This window comes from Hyla sarda, chromosome 3 (genome assembly GCF_029499605.1).
Source record: "Hyla sarda isolate aHylSar1 chromosome 3, aHylSar1.hap1, whole genome shotgun sequence".
NCBI classification, from domain to species: Eukaryota; Metazoa; Chordata; class Amphibia; order Anura; family Hylidae; genus Hyla; species Hyla sarda.
In genome coordinates this window covers 139,253,359-139,270,555 of record NC_079191.1, presented here as the reverse complement: position 1 = coordinate 139,270,555, position 17,197 = coordinate 139,253,359, and the positions used below count along the sequence as shown (strand labels likewise).

The 17,197-nt window shown below is 43.6% G+C and overlaps 1 protein-coding gene and 1 long non-coding RNA gene across 8 annotated transcripts in view; one reads left to right on the top strand and one right to left on the bottom strand.

Annotated features, from left to right (window-relative positions):
- The window catches only part of LOC130361738 (uncharacterized), a 45,072-nt gene extending 37,223 nt beyond the window's left edge, over positions 1-7,849 (bottom strand). The window contains exon 1 of the long non-coding RNA XR_008891130.1: positions 7,744-7,849. This is a non-coding gene — a long non-coding RNA (uncharacterized LOC130361738). The remainder of the gene's footprint in view (positions 1-7,743) is intronic.
- Positions 7,850-7,867: 18 nt separating this feature from the next.
- The window catches only part of ZBBX (zinc finger B-box domain containing), a 205,916-nt gene continuing 196,586 nt past the window's right edge, over positions 7,868-17,197 (top strand). For 3 of the 7 annotated variants that reach the window (XM_056565100.1, XM_056565097.1, XM_056565095.1), the window contains exon 1: positions 7,878-8,002. The gene's annotated coding sequence lies outside the window, so the exon portion shown is untranslated. Of the gene's footprint in view, positions 8,003-17,197 lie in introns of all 7 variants that reach the window. The other 4 variants (XM_056565098.1, XM_056565096.1, XM_056565101.1 and 1 more) reach the window with 3 other exon arrangements.

Genomic DNA, 17,197 nt, shown 5'->3' with positions numbered 1-17,197 from the left:
AGTGCATGTACAGTATAATGCTGTGAGCGTATACAGTATGAATAGTAAGAAAGCTATGTATGATATGAAAGCTATGCATATGTACAATATCAAACTATGTACAGCAAAAGCCACGTATGCATTGTAAATGTTGAGTACAGGAATGTTAAGTATGAACCGGAAAATGCTACAGATGTAGAGTATGAAGCTAGCAGCGTATGTACCGTTTGAATGCTACCAGCGTATATATACAGTAAAAAATGCTACGAACGAATGTACAACATAAATTCTATGAGCATATGAATTATGCAAATGCTACACACGTATGTACAGCATAAATGCGACAAGGGTATGTACATTATGACAGCTACAAGCAAATGTACCAATTGTGCCACGAGTGTATGTACTGTATAAATGCTATAAGACTATGAACAGTAAGTGTATGTACAGTATGAATGTTACAAGCGTAAGTACAGTATAATTCTATGAGTGTATGTATAGTATAAATCCTATGAGCATATGTACAGTATAAATGCTATGAACGTATGTACAGTATAAATGGTATCAGTTTATGTACAATATTAATGCTATTAGAATATGTACAGTATTAATGCTATGAGCATATAAAAAAATATAAATGCTACGGGTGCATGTACAATATAATTATATGAGCATATGTACAGTATAAATGTTATGATCGTATGTACGGTATAAATGCTATTAGCGTATGTACAGTATAAATGCTATGAGCGTATGTACAGTATAAATGCTATGAGCATGTGAACAATATAAATGATATGAGCGTATGTACAGTATAAATGCTATGAGCATGTGAACAATATAAATGCTACGAGCGTAAGTACAGTATAAATGCTATGCGCATATGTACAGTATAAATGCTATGAGCATATGTACAATATAAATGCTATGAAGGTATGCACAGTATAAATGCTATGAGCATATGTACAGTATAAATGCTATGAGCGTATGTACAGTATAAATGCTATGAACGAATATACAGTATAATGTAATAAGCCTATGTACCGTATAAATTCTATGGGCGTATATACAATGTAAACGCAACGAGTGTATGTACAGTATCAAAGCTAAGAGTGTATATATGGTGAAAAACTACCAGCGCCTGTACAGCACAAACACAGCAAGCACACTACTATAACCTTGTAGTCATATACCTGCTATAGGTATCAATTATAATAGTACTGATGTATGCTAGATACAATATCATGCGCCATGTGTACTAATAGTATGCTGACTGGAAGAGACCATGATGCCATGTACTACAGAGCACCTGTTTGTACTGAAAATGAAAATGTAAAGAAAGTGTACAGATGGCATAATTATGTACGCCTGGCATATGTGAAATGTATGGTAAATGCTATACGATAACATATGAACGATATGTGATCAAATGTATATGTGGGTGAAGTACGGGTTAATGAGTTATGATGTGAGTATATATATTTATTTATTATTACTTTTTATTTTAAATTAAGTACTAAAAGGATTAAAGTGACCGTATGTACTATACAATGATTACTATACCCAATGTATACATATCAGGGATGTGGAAATCCAATCGCCCGACGCCCGAGACATAGGGATCGACCGATATTCACAATTTTGGATGTTATCAGTATTGTCAATTACCTTGCCGATAATCCGATAATGCCCCGCCCCCGCACCGCGCAGCACCCCCCAATGCACCGCCCCGGCCAGAGACCGCCGCTGCCCCATTGCCTCCCCCATCCCCGGTTTTATAATTACCTGTTCCCGGGGTCCGCACTACTTCTGGCTCCAGTGGCGGTCTCAGCCAGGGTGGTGGTGATAGGACTCAGGAGGACCCCAGGCAGGGGGAGAGAAGCAGGTGGCGGCGGCGGTCTCTGGCACTTCAAAAGCTGCTGCAGTTCATGGATTTAAAGCACCTGCTTTAAAGCAATGATCTGCAGCAGTGTCGCCGGGAGAGGATAAATAGCCGATAACTTATACCAGAAGATCGGTATAAGTTATCGGCTATCGGCCCTAACCTCCACAGAGTATCGGTATCGGGCCTAAAAAAATCGATATCGGTCGATCCCTACCGGGACATATAGTTCCGGGCACCGAGCAGGTGAATTTTTTCATAGATTTAGCCCTGTATCGGGCAAGCAGGGCCGGACTGATATCCCCCCCCCCCCCTTATTTTTTTATAATGCCGGTGTGAGGTGCAGGAGCGGACGCAGACTTGCACGGGACGCATAGATTGAGTCTGCTCAACCAAATGAACACAGTTTAATAAAAGTTTAACCCCTTGGGGACGGACGGTTTTTCCGTTTTTGCACTTTCGTTTTTTCCTCCTTACCTTTTAAAAATCATAACCCTTTCAATTTTGCACCTAAAAATCCATATGATGGCTTATTTTTTGGGCCACCAATTCTACTTTGTAATGACATAAGTCATTTTACCCAAAAATCTATGGCGAAATGGAAAAAAAATGTGCGACAAAATTGAAGAAAAAATGCCATTTTGTAACTTTTGGGAGCTTCCGTTTCTATGCAGTACATTTTTCGGTAAAAATGACACCTTATCTTTATTCCGTAGGTCCGTACGATTAAAATGATACCCCACTTATATAGGTTTGATTTTGTTGCACTTCTGGAAAAAATCATAACTACATGCAGGGAAATGTATACGTTTAAAATTGTCAACTCCTGACCCCTATAACTTTTTTTTATTTTTCCACGAACAGGGCGGTATGAGTGCTCATTTTTTGCGCTGTGATCTGAAGTTTTTAGCGGTACCATTTTTGTATTGATCTGACATTTTGATCGCTTGTTATTGATTTTTTCATTATATAAAAAGTGACCAAAAATACGCTATTTTGTACTTTGGAATTTTTTTGCACGTACGCCATTGACCGTGCGGTTTAATTAACGATATATTTTTATAATTCAGACATTTCCGCATGCGGCGATATCACATATGTTTATTTTTGTTTACACAGTTTTTTTTTAAATGGTAAAAGGGGGGTGATTCAAACTTTAATTAGGGAAGGGGTTAAATGATCTTTATTCACTTTTTTTTGCAATGTTATAGCTCCCATATGGGGCTATAACACTGCACACGCTGATCATTTACATTGATCAATGGTTTATCAAAGGAAACCATTGATCAATGATTCTGCCGCTTGACTGCTCATGCCTGGATCTCAGGCACTGAAAAGTCATTCGGTGATCGGACAGGGAGGAGGAAGGTAGGGGAGCCTTCTGCTGTCCTACAGCTGTTCGGGATGCCGCGGCCATCCCCAACAGCCCACTGAGCAAGCTGGGAGCAGTTCACTTTCATTTTAGATACGGCGTTCAACTTTGAACGTCACGTCTAAAGGGATAATAGCATGCGACAGCGCGATAAGTGCCGTGCGCTATTAGCCACGGGTCCCGGCTATAGCCACGTGGCCCCACGTTATAGAAAGGGAGTGGGTGGAGGGCGGACAGGTATGCCCTCCGTCCCCAACAGGTTAAAAACACCCATTAACCCCTTCCATATTAAAAGTTCATATCACCCCCCTTTTCCATATAAAAATATGTAAACATAATAAAAATAAACATATTTGTTATTGGAGCGTGCGTAATTGCCCGAACGATTAAAAAAATAACATTTTATATCCCATACGGTAAATGGCGTTAACGTTAAAAAAAATACGTTTCCCTCCCAGCTGGAAAATGCCCTGGACCTGACGGTTACTCGGCCAAGTTTTACAAATCCCTCCGGACAGAACTGTCCCCTCCCCTTCTCACTGCCTTTAACTATGTCCCTGGGTCTTCTCCTCTACCACAATCCTTTTTGCGTGCTTTCATCACTGTAATCCCTAAAGAAGGCAAAGATTCTACTCAATGCCAGAATTACCGGCCAATCTCGCTCTTAAACTCCGATACCAAACTATTCGCTAAGCTGATTGCCAATAGATTAGCAACACACATGGATGCCCTGATCCATCAGGATCAAGTGGGCTTCATCCGTGGCAGAGAAGCCAGGGATAATACCCTTCGTGCCTTCTCAGCTATACACTGTGCTCGTAAGCACAATCACCCTCTTTTTTTATTGTCTCTAGACGCGGAGAAGGCCTTTGACCGCGTGGATTGGGGTTTCCTAGACGCCACTCTATCCCAAATTGGCTTGGGTGCCCTGATGAGAGCACGCATTCTGGCCCTTTATTCCAACCCTCAAGCACAGGTTCGCATCAATGGTCAACTCTCCACCCCATTTGACATTCGCGGTGGCACGAGGCAAGGCTGTCCCCTGTCCCCACTCCTCTACGTTCTATGTATGGAGCACTTGCTCAATGCAATACGGCAAAATCCGAATATTAAAGGGACTCCAGACTCCCTCGTGCCATTGCAAATGTTCCGCCTTCGCTGATGACCTTCTCCTTTTTCTATCCGCCCCCCTCACTACTTTACCATATCTTCTTTCTACCATCCACACCTTTTCCCACCACAGCAACTACAAACTAAACCCATCAAAGAGCGAGGCCCTCAATGTCACACTCCCTCCTTCCATTATTCAACAGCTGCGTGACTCCTTTCCATTCAAATGGTGTAGCAAATCGATCACATATCTAGGGATTCAGGTCCCTGCTACCCTCTCAGACACGTTTACCCTCAATTACCCCCCTCTCTTACACCTACTGAGGACAGACTTGGCCAGATGGGAGCGCAGGGACTTTTCATGGATAGGGAGGATCAATATACTGAAGATGAATATCCTACCTCGTCTCCTGTATTTATTCTCCACAATCCCAGTTGTCCCCCCCGATCCTTTTTCAGGGAGCTCTCTGCGCTCCTTTCTGGCTTTGTTTGGGCAAATAGACACCCGAGACTGGAACGCAGCATCCTGGTCAGACGTAGATTGGATGGAGGCCTGGGCATGCCTGACTGCCTCTTTTATCACATTTCTGCGGTTCTGGCCAGGACCCTGGACTGTTACTCACCCTCCCCTGCCAAACTATGGATAGGTCTTGAACGTGATGCCTCTGAATTAGACCCCAAAACACTTATGTGGCTACCTGATGGCAAGCTCACAACACGGTCTCTCGCTGCTTTGCCACCGGTCCTAGCGAGTATGGCTCATGTCCGTAGTGTTTTCCTGGCCTCCACGGCCCTTTTCACTCCCGATGGCCCACTTACCCCTATATTTGGCAACTCATCCTTTCCGCCCGCCCTTTCCACCTCCCTCTTTCTTGGGATTTCTGAATCAGAGTCCCCCACTTTCTCTAGTCTCCTTGCATCAACATCTTTGAGACCACTTCACGACATCTTGGGAGGGGCTCCAGCTTCCTTCCTAAATGTCTTTCAATATTCTCAGCTTAGTCACTTTTATGTACAGGCCAGGGACACACTTAAATTACACCGCCCCCTTTCCACCTTCGAGAAATTTTGTATTTCAAATTCTCGGACGCTCCGTCCAATTAGCTCCATCTATGCCCTTCTTCTTGATATGCTTCGGACTGATCCACTACCTTTTCGGATCGGTTGGGAGAGGGAATTAGCCACAACATTCGATGATGAAGAGTGGGAGAAAACATTCCGACTTTGCCATAAGTTGTCGATTTCCTGCAGGGCACAACTCATCCTGTCTTCCTTCCGGTCTACCTGGGAGCCTTCTCCCATTCTCATTTATTCTTGCTCTTCTCTTTTTCTTGTAGGAACACTTGTGCCAGACTAGGTGCTGATATTTTATTGTCTGCCATGTATGCCTAAGTGTTTATTGTTGTCATGTTGGAGTCCTACAAGACTAGTGTTACTGCTCCTAATATGACTTATTTGCCATACTGCCTGTCTATTTCTTTTGGGCGCATGTGCACCACATATTTTGGCCCCTTGGTCACTTGCACATTTACTACTTTGTATGTTTAAAATCTTTAATAATTTTTACTATTGAAAAAAAAAAAATACGATTATAACATCATATCCCAGAAAAAATTAAGTAAAAAGGTGTTAATATCCGATCAATACCAAAATGGTGCCCATACAAACAGCATACTATGGCCCAAAAAATGAGCCCTCATACAGTCCAGTATGTGGAAAAATTAAAATGTTATAGGGGTCAGGGATTTTATTTATTTTTTCAAAGTATAAAAAAAAAAAATTATTAAAACATGACGGAAACTAAACAAACTTGGTATTGGTGTAATCAATTATCAAAATAATATAAGTTTGACCACAAAGTGAATGGCGAAAAAAAGAAAACCCCCAAATTTGCTTTTTTTTTTTTTCAATTTCACCTCACAAATAATTTTTTGTTTCAGAGCATAAGTTATGGAAAAATGAAAGGTGTCATTACAAAGTATACTTGGCTCTGCAAAAAACAAGCCTCATATGGGTCTGTAGATGGAAAAATAAGAATTATGGCTATTATAGGACGGTGAGGAAAAAATGAAAGTGCAGAAACTAATAAAGACCTTATTTACATAATATTTTGTTTGAAATTATTTTATCTACCAGGACAAGTGGATTTTCTTGAGGGACAAGTAGATTGTGTTCCGCTTTAGTCCCTTGGACAAGTATTTTTTTATTTTTTTATTTCCACACCCCTGCATATATATGTACAGTATATGTCTTGGTGTTGGGATCGCTTAAGTTATTTCGTTCTTGTGCGCAGGAGGAGTGGAAGGTGGTGTCAGTTATGGAAGCCAAGTGTTTCCATGACAACACAGACACGCATGATTCAAGAAACTCTCAAATACACAACAGTTCACACGGCAAGATCCTCGCACACGTCATCAGGGGTACACCCCCGATATAACCGTCACCGTCCCTCGTACAGCGCAGTGTATGTCATCAATATCACCTCATATAAACGCTAGATGACCCATAACCAGGCGGCCTAACGTGCGGCAGATAACATTGCTAACATGCACACTGCCCCAACCACTCCCCCATAACCTGATCCTAACTAAACACCCCCCAAAAATTCCAAAGTCCAAAATGTCGTATTTTGGTAACTTTTTATATCTTGAAAAAATGAATAAAAAGCGATCAAAAAGTCCGATCAATACAAAAATGGTACCACTAAAAACTTCAGATCATGGCGGAAAAAAAGAGCCCCATACCGCCCCATACACGGAAAAATAAAAAAAGGAGTCAAAAGATGACAATTTTAAATGTATTCATTTTCATGCATGTAGTTATGATTATTATATAAGTAGGGGATCATTTTAATCGTATGAACCTATAGAATAAAGAAAATGTGGATTTTTGGGTAAAATGACTAAAGTCACTGCAAAGTAGAATTGGTGGCGCAAAAAAATAAGCCATAATATGGAATTTTAGGTGCAAAATTGAAAGGGTTATGATTTTTAAAAGGTGAGGAGGAAAAATCGAAAGTGCAAAAATGGAAAAACCCTGAGTCCATAAGGGTGTATATATATATATATATATATATATATATATATATATATATTTATGTTTAGCAGTATACAGACGGTGGTGTGTGTCCAGTTTATATAAAGCAGAATACACAATAAATAAATACAATCTTCCATTTGACAACCCAAATAATATTCTATATATGAATAAATAAATACAATCTTCCATATGACAACACAAACAATATTCTATAAATAAATAAATAAATACAATCTTCCACAAGACAACACAAACAATATTCTATCTATAAATAAATAAATGACAATGAATCCTCCCGGGCAGACAACAGAACAAGGACCATCCACACAACACTGCTGTGCGAGACGCATCTATCTCTAACCTGAGGCTCTCTAGCTGCTGGGAAACTACAACTCCCAGCATCCCCGGAAGACATATTGGGAACAGAGGATCACAGGTGCTTTGCCGCTTAGCGTCAGCCAATCGCGGCCCTGATGTGAGGCCACACCCCGGGGCGTGGTTTGTCGGTTGTAGTGTGGCAAGCTTTGGTTACATAGCAACAAGTAATCCCAAACCGTGCACCGTATTCTGGGCTGACCCGCAGCACCACGGGAACTATACGGAGATCCCCGGCAGCAGCGGTGAGTTACCGAGAACAGAAGGGCGGGCGGCGGCTCCTCACCGTGCAGCTGCTTCTCCTCCTGAGTGAGACGGGAGAAATTGTATCAGTGATAATAGTGCAATAAACTCACATGGCGCCCACATCTGACAGCTTCATCATGACATATAGGAGTAGACACCAAGTGCCTGGGATAGGGCTCTGTGTGCTCTGTGTATACCGCTGTGTGCTCTGTGTATACCGCTGTGTTCACTGTGTATACCGCTGTGTTCACTGTGTATACCGCTGTGTTCACTGTGTATACCGCTGTGTGCCCTGTATACCGCTGTGTGCCCTGTGTATACCGCTGTGTGCCCTGTGTATACCGCTGTGTGCCCTGTGTATACCGCTGTGTTCACTGTGTATACCGCTGTGTGTCCTGTGTATGCCGCTGTGTGCCCTGTGTATGCCGCTGTGTGCCCTGTGTATGCCGCTGTGTGCCCTGTGTATACCGCTGTGTGCCCTGTGTATACCGCTGTGTGCCCTGTGTATACCGCTGTGTTCACTGTGTATACCGCTGTGTGTCCTGTGTATACCGCTGTGCGCCCTGTGTATACCGCTGTGCGCCCTGTGTGTGCCGCTGTGCGCCCTGTGTGTGCCGCTGTGTGCCCTGTGTATACCGCTGTGTGCCCTGTGTATACCGCTGTGTGCCCTGTGTGTGCCCTGTGTATGCCGCTTTGTGCCCTGTGTATGCCGCTGTGTGCCCTGTGTATACCGCTGTGTGCCCTGTGTGTGCCGCTGTGTGCCCTGTGTGTGCCACTGTGTGCCCTGTGTGTGCCGCTGTGTGCCCTGTGTATACCGCTTTGTGCCGTGTGTGCCCTGTGTATGCCGCTGTGTGCCCTGTGTATACTGCTGTGTGCCCTGTGTGTACCGCTGTGTGCCCTGTGTGTGCCGCTGTGTGCCCTGTGTATGCCACTTTGTGCCCTGTGTATGCCGCTGTGTGCCCTGTGTGTGCCACTGTGTGCCCTGTGTATACCGCTGTGTGCCCTGTGTGTGCCGCTGTGTGCCCTGTGTGTGCCGCTGTGTGCCCTGTGTGTGCCGCTGTGTGCCCTGTGTATACCGCTTTGTGCCGTGTGTGCCCTGTGTATGCCGCTGTGTGCCCTGTGTATGCTGCTGTGTGCCCTGTGTGTACCGCTGTGTGCCCTGTGTGTACCGCTGTGTGCCCTGTGTGTGCCGCTATGTGCCCTGTGTATACCGCTGTGTGCCCTGTGTATACCGCTGTGTGCCCTGTCTATACCGCTGTGTGCCCTGTGTGTGCCGCTGTGTGCCCTGTGTGTGCCCTGTGTATGCCGCTGTGTGCCCTGTGTGTGCCGCTGTGTGCCCTGTGTATGCCGCTGTGTGCCCTGTGTGTGCCCTGTGTATACCGCTGTGTGCCCTGTCTATACCGCTGTGTGCCCTGTGTGTGGCCTGTGTATGCCGCTGTGTGCCCTGTGTATGCCGCTGTGTATCCTGTTGTATGCCGCTGTGTGCCTGGGATATGGCTCTGTGTGTCTGATGTACGCCGCCATGTGCCTGATTTACATTACCTTATATTTTCACCCCCTTGGTCTTTTTGCTCATTTTGCAACTGCTACAAACTGGAACGCAGACTCAGGCTATGTTTACACAGTGGAATGTCTGCACAGAATTTTCCAAGTGTTCTGAAAATTCCGCAGACAGCACAGAACAGGCTAGAAAATGCCCCATGTCAATAGATAGCAATGCATTTCTGAGTGACATGTCAATTCTTTCTACGGAGGCTGGAATCAGAATTCCCCCATGGAAACCCCATTGTGCTCATGGTGCAGCAGAATTCCATTGAAAAGAATGGGATTTCAGAACAGATAACAGAATTTCTGATCTAGTGTTTCCTCCGAATTACTCTTGGACATTCGGTTTTTTGAACATGGCCTTAAAGGGTACTCTTAGCAACTTTTAGACAGATGACTATCATGTAGCAGTGTGCAATAGCCACCTCCAGCATGAGATCCAGTGTGATTCTATGGCTCTGGGCCTTGCACTGGACATGGGTGCTGTGGAGAAGCTCTGTCTCATAATTCAGGGCGATGTGCGGCGGGAGTAGAGAGAATGGCCATTTAGGCGCTGAATTTTAAATGCATCCCATCTAGACAAATAACTATTGTGCACAGTGCTGTACATCTTCACATGGAAATATGTGTCCGTTCATCTTTGTTTAAAAAAAAAAAAAAAAAAAAAGCTGAAAGAGTCATGCGGGGACCGGATCCGTCTGGAAAATGTGCAAACTTTTCCCACTATCTCCCAGCCAGACCTGGCACCCATCTTATTCATTTGAATGAGCTGACTGGAGTCAGATAGTCGGCTAATTTTTACCACATATCCGGTTTTGTGACCGGACCTAAAACTGTAGTATTAGGCTGGGTCCACACTACGTTTTGTCCCATACGGGAGCGCATACGGCAGGGGGGAGCTAAAACCTCGCGCTCCCGTATGTGCTCCCGTATGTCATCCACTTCAATGAGCCGACCGGAGTGAAACGTTCGGTCCGGTCGGCTCATTTTTGCGCCGTATGCGCTTTTAAACCGGACCTAAAACTGTGGTCAACCACGGTTTTAGGTCCGGTTGTAAAAGCGCATACGGCGCAAAAATGAGCCGACCGGACCGAACGTTTCACTCCGGTCGGCTCATTGAAATGAATGACATACGGGAGCGCATACGGTCACATACGGGAGCGCGAGCTTTTAGCTCCCTCCTGCCGTATGCGCTCCCGTATGGGACAAAGCGTAGTGTGGACCCAGCCTTAGGCTGGGTTCACACTACGTTTTTGCCATACTGTTTTCAATCCATTTTTCTAAAGAAAATCGTGTGGCAAAAAAACGTATGGAACAGTATGGAAAAAAGTAAACCGTATGCGTTTTTAAACAGTATACTGTTTTTAAAAGTGCATACAGTTCCGTCAGTTTTTATAAAAAAAAAAAACATAAGTTTTTGAAAATGTTGTCCATTTTTAATGGGAGGGGTCTTGGGTGGGAACTTTAGGATTCAAATGCGCATGTGCAAAGTAAAAACTTATTCGTTTTTCTTGTATGGAACCGTATACATGTGCGTTTCCCATTGACGTCCATGTTAAAAAAAACGTATGCTGTTGCAGTACGGTTTTTAAACCGGAGTCAAAACCGTGGTTGACCACAATTTTGTCTCCGGTTTAAAAACCGTACTGCAACCGCATACGTTTTTTTTAACATGGACGTCAATGGGAAACGCACATGTATACGGTTCCATATGGGAAAAATGTATACGTTTTTACTTTGCACATGCGCATTTGAATCCTAAAGTCCCCACCCAAGACCACTCCCATTAAAAATGGACAAAATTTTCAAAAACGTATGGGTTTTTAAAAAAATAAAAACTGACGGAACTGTATGCACTTTTAAAAACAGTATACTGTTTAAAAACGCATGCGGTTTACTTTTTTCCATACTGTTCCATCCGTTTTTTTGCCACACGGTTTTCTTTAGAAAAACGGATTGAAAACAGTATGGCAAAAACGTAGTGTGAACCCAGCCTTAGACTGGATGAAAACTGTGAAAAAAAAATCTTAGGGTGGGTTCACACTACGATTTGTAACTACGGTTCCCGTATACGGCTGGGAGGAGGGGGCGGGGCTTAATCGCGGCGCCCGCTCTCAGTTGTATACGGGAACCGTATTTAATGCATGTCTATGAGCCGACCGGAGTGAACCGCAGCCTCCGGTCGGCTGCCGTATGCAGTTTCCTGACCGTAGGCAAAAACGCGGTCGACCACGTTTTTGCCTGCGGTCGGGAAACCGCATACGGCCGAAAAAGCAGCTGACCGGAGGCTGTGGTTCACTCCGGTCGGCTCATAGACATGCATTAAATACGGTTCCCGTATACGGCTGAGTGCGGGCGCCGCAATTAAGCCCCGCCCCCCTCCTCCCAGCCGTATACGGGAACCATAGTTACAAACCGTAGTATGAACCCAGCCTTAAGCCAAGTTTCCACTTGTTTTTTTTCTGGCAGTTTTTGGAAAGCTGCCACTGCAGTTTTTGAGCCAAAGTCAGAAGTGGATCCATAAGGGAAGAGAAGTGTAAGTTCTTCCTTTATATGTCCTATTCCTTTTGAATCCACTTCTGGCTTTGGCTCAAAAACTGCAGTGGCAGTATTCCAAAAACTGCCAGAAAAAAAAAAAAACAAGTGGAAACTTAGCCTTAGGGTTTGGTCACACACAGCGCATCCGTTGCGTTTACAGCAGGAAGCTCATCCTGCAGTCGCTCTGTGACTGCCCGCAGCGCATCCACAGCATCAAATACGCTGCGGATGTGCTGTGTGTAACCCTTCCCTTACCATAGACTCTCAATTGGATTTAGGTCTGGGCTTTGACTTGGACATTTTAGGCTTTGATCTAAACCATTCCATTGTAGCTCTGGCTGTATGTTTACGGTCATTGGGGGGGATTTATCATTGTCTTTAGCCTTGTGTTGTTGATTTTTGTGGATAGGATACATTTTTTTTTATCACATGCCATGCAGCCATTTAATAAATTTGGCGCACACACACACACATATTACCACCTTACAAACAAAAGATAAAGAAAAATCGCTCATCCACACCATAATAAATTCCCCCATTGTGTTGCTGAATGATAAACCTCCGTCCCAGTCTCAAGTCTTTTGCAGACAGGGGTACTCTGGTGTTTTTTTTTTTTTTATTCAATTAGCTGGTGCCAGAAAGTAAAACAGATTTGTAAATTACTTCTATCTAAAAATCTTAACCCTTCCAGTACTTATCAGCTGCTGTATGCTCCAGAGAAAGTTCTTTTCTTTTTGAATTTCCTTTCTGTCTGACCACAGTGCTCTCTGCTGACTCTTCTGTCCATGTCAGGAAGTGTCCAGAGCAGAAGAGGTTTACTATAAGGGATATGCTCCTGCTCTGGACAGTACCTGACATGGACAGAGGTGTCACCAGAGAGCACTGTGGTCAGACTCAGATAACTATACAACTTCCTCTGCAGTATACAGCAGCTGATAAGTACTGGAAGGATTAAGGTTTTTAAATAGAAGTAATTTACAAATCTGTTTTAACTTTCTAGCACCTGTTGATAAAAAAATAAAAAAATAAATAAAATTGTTTTCCACCTAGTACCCTTTTAAGGATTGCTCTAAATTTGTCTCCATCCATCTTTCTATCAATTCTGACCTGTCATCCTGTTCCTGCTGAAGAAAGACATTCCTACATTATGGTGCTACCACCTCTATGTTTCACTAAGGGGATGGTGGGGGAGATTTATCAAAATCTGTGTAGAGAAAAAGTTTCCCAGTTACCCGTAGCAACCAATCAGATCACTTCTTTCATTTAAAAAAAAAAGGCCTCTGTAAAATAAAAGAAACAATCTGGTTGCTATGGGCAACTGGTCAACTTTTCCTCTACACAGATTGTGATAAACTTCTCTGTGTGATCAGGGTGATGGGCAGTGTTGTGTTTCCATCACACATTACAACCAGAGAGCCGTCTCCCGAATGGCTTTTTGCTCATGGAATTTCTTGTGGCTCACTTAAACTGCAGACGTGTGGACTCTATTTACTATTTATGTGATGTGTGGAGGCATTTGGTCACACAAGCACTTTGTTAGAAGTTTTACAGTAAAGGGGGTGACTACATATGCTCTCAACACAATTCAGATTTTTATTTGTAAATACCTTCAAAATCCATGCAATATTTCCCCCCACTGCCAAACGATGGATAATTTTGGGTTGGCACTCTATGCTGCTGTGTTCCTGATATGTGCTTCTGCACGCCTGGGATGTGCTGCTGTATTCCTTGGATATGTCTCTGTGTATCTAGGATATATGGCTATGTGCATGGTATGTGCATTCAATTTCTCCAATGCCTTTATTGGGGATTGAGGAAATAATGCCCTCAACTGAAGACCCACCTAAAATGTAACTTTAATTTATACTTTTAAAACTGACATTACAACACAATATGTGGGTTAAAATTATCATCACCTGATGTCCCTTTGATAAAGCTAGTTTTCTAGTGAAACGTTAGGGCAGATGTTTGTTGGTTTTAGATAGGTGTGCAGCAGGAGACGTCTCACTACAGACAGATTAAATCCTAATCTAGGATAATTTATCAATCATGATAAGAATGAATTGAGACCTACATAGTAGCACCACCTAGACATCAATTTTGTCTCACTGCACTACCTGATAATTTTAACCCACATATTGTGTTGTAATGTCATTTTTAAAAGTATGAATAAAAGTTAAATTTATGGTGGGTCTTCAGTTGAGGGTATTATTCCCCGAAAGGGGTTTCCCCTTCCAATAAGGGGATTGGAGAAATTGAGTGATTTATCCCAAGACCTACTGGGGCTATTTTTGTTTTCACATGGTATGTGCATTGACACACTTTAGATGTGCTGCTGTGTGTGTAGGGTATGCCTTCTTATGTGCCAAAAGTGCGCTGATATGTGCCTGGTATGTACCACTGTGTGTTTGGTGTATTCTTCTATTTGTTTTACATATGCCATAGTGTGTCTGATATATGCTGGTGTGCATTTAGTATGTGCACCTGTACTGCAGAGCGTCTGGGATTTGCCACCTCTTTACATATTATGTGCCACTGTGTGCCTGTGATATCCACCTCTGTTCCTGGGATATGCCTCTGACATGCCGCTGTGTGTCTGGGATATGCCTCTGACATGCCGCTGTGTGTCTGGGATATGCCTCTGACATGCCGCTGTGTGTCTGGGATATGCCACTGTATTCCTGGAGTTTGCCTCTGGTATGCCGCTGTGTGTCTGTAATATGCTGCTGTATGCTTGGTGTATGCCTCTGATATGCTGCTGTGTGCCTGGAATGTTTGGCTCTGATATGCTGCTGTGTGCCTGGAGTATTGCTCTGAAATGCTGCTGTGTGCCTGGAATGTTTGGCTCTGATATGCTGCTGTGTGCCTGGAGTATTGCTCTGATATGCTGCTGTGTGCCTGGAATGTTTGGCTCTGATATGCTTCTGTGTGCCTGGAATGTTTGGCTTTGATATGCTGCTGTGTGCCTGGAATGTTTGGCTCTGATATGCTGCTGTGTGCCTGGAATGTTTGGCTCTGATATGCTTCTGTGTGCCTGGAATGTTTGGCTTTGATATGCTGCTGTGTGCCTGGAATGTTTGGCTCTGATATGCTGCTGTGTACCTGGAATGTTTGGCTCTGATATGCTGCTGTGTGCCTGGATTGTTTGGCTCTGATATGCTTCTGTGTGCCTGGAATGTTTGGCTTTGATATGCTGCTGTGTGCCTGGAATGTTTGGCTCTGATATGCTGCTGTGTACCTGGAATGTTTGGCTCTGATATGCTGCTGTGTGCCTGGATTGTTTGGCTCTGATATGCCGCTGTGTGCCTGGAATGATATGCTGGTGTATGCCTCTGGTATTCCACTGTATGCCTGGTGTATCCCTTTGATATGCCACTGTGTGCCTGGTGTATCCCTTTTTATATGCCACGGTGTGCCTGGTGTATGCATACGGTTTTCAATACGGTTCCATGCGGTTTTCAAATCGAAAACGTATACGGGAACTGTATTGCAAAAACATGGTGTGAATGCACCCATATGCAGCTGTGTGTCTGGGCTGTACCACATGTAAGCTTCTTCTCCCATGTGGAGGTGAAGAGACGTTTCTGACCGGGGATTCAGTAATGTGTATATTACAGATTAATGTTACGTGGTACTGTGCAGTCAAAAACCATATGGTAAAAACTGGATGGAACCGTACGCACATACGGTTCTGTACGGTTCCCATTGACTCCCATGTTAACAAAAAAAAAAAAAACATTTACGGTTTAATACGGTTTTTCAGCTGGACCAAAAACCATGGTAGGCCACAATTTTCTGTACGGAAAAAAAAAAGTATGGTTTTGAAAACGGAGACAACCGTATACATTATGGTGCATACAGTTTTGAATAGGAAGTCTATGGGCACGGTTTTCTGTACGGTTGCATAAGTTTATTTTTTAATGAAACCGTATGCTGAAACCGTATAGCAAAATCGTGGTGTGAACCCACCCTATACCACGGTGCCGACAAAAGCCAAGGAGGTACAGTACATCACCAAAACTGTATTATGGGTAGTGGTACTTAGGAACCGTGGGGGACATTGTGTTCTGCTGTATAGCCTCCTTCTGTATCGTGTGTCTTAGGCCTTAGGGTACTTTCACAAACTGACCATTTTCCATAATCAGTAAATAGGAGTTGTAAAACCTAACTTATCGTAGATTCTACACCAAAAAATTCACAAGTAACATGTGATGTGTGAACAGGGGTTTACAGGAATTCTACACTTTTCTCTCAGCTGCTGCATGATAATAAACCACATTTAGGTGACCTTGCTGAATCCTGCGCCCATTATTTCCAGGGCATTTTTGTAAAACCGTCTTGATTATACAGGAACTGTAAAACTACTGAAAAATATATAAACTTCTCATATTACTGCTGGGATTTAATGAAATTATAGCCTAATAAATATAATACACATTTTCTCAGCCAAATTGTTTTAATACGGAAAACCGTGCAGGCTTTCTTCCAGGAATAATGCATTTATAAAATCTGTCATAGATCGCTTATTGGAGAAGATATGAAGCTAAAAATGGCGCAAGGTCAGGAGTGGTGTAGATAAATGACTTGGCCGCCATTTGCAAGAAGTCAATTGTCTTCTTTGTCACTGATGCTGGACAATGCTGCAAGATTTATTTATAGGTGGATCACAGTATATGTGGTTGTGTGAGCTGTTGAAGAATAGCCTCTAGTGCAGTGTTTTCCAAACAGCGTGTCTCCAGCTGTTGCAAAACTTCAACTCAAAGCATGCCCGGACAGCCTTTGGCTGTCCGGGTATGCTGGGAGTTGTAGTTTTGCAACAACTGGAGATACATTGTTTGGAAAACACTGCTCTAGCCCCTTAAAGGAGTAGTCCAGTGGTGAAAAACTTATCCCCTATCCTAAGGATAGGGGATAAGTTTGAGATCGCGGGGGGTCCGACCGCTGGGGCCCCCTGCGATCTCTCTGTATGGGGCCCCGGCTCTCGGCCCAGATAGCGGGTGTTGACCCCCGCACGAAGCGGCGGCCGACACGCCCCCTCAATACATCGCTATGGCAGAGCCGGAGATTGCCGAAGGCAGCGCTTCGGCTCTGCCATAGAGTTGTATTGAGGG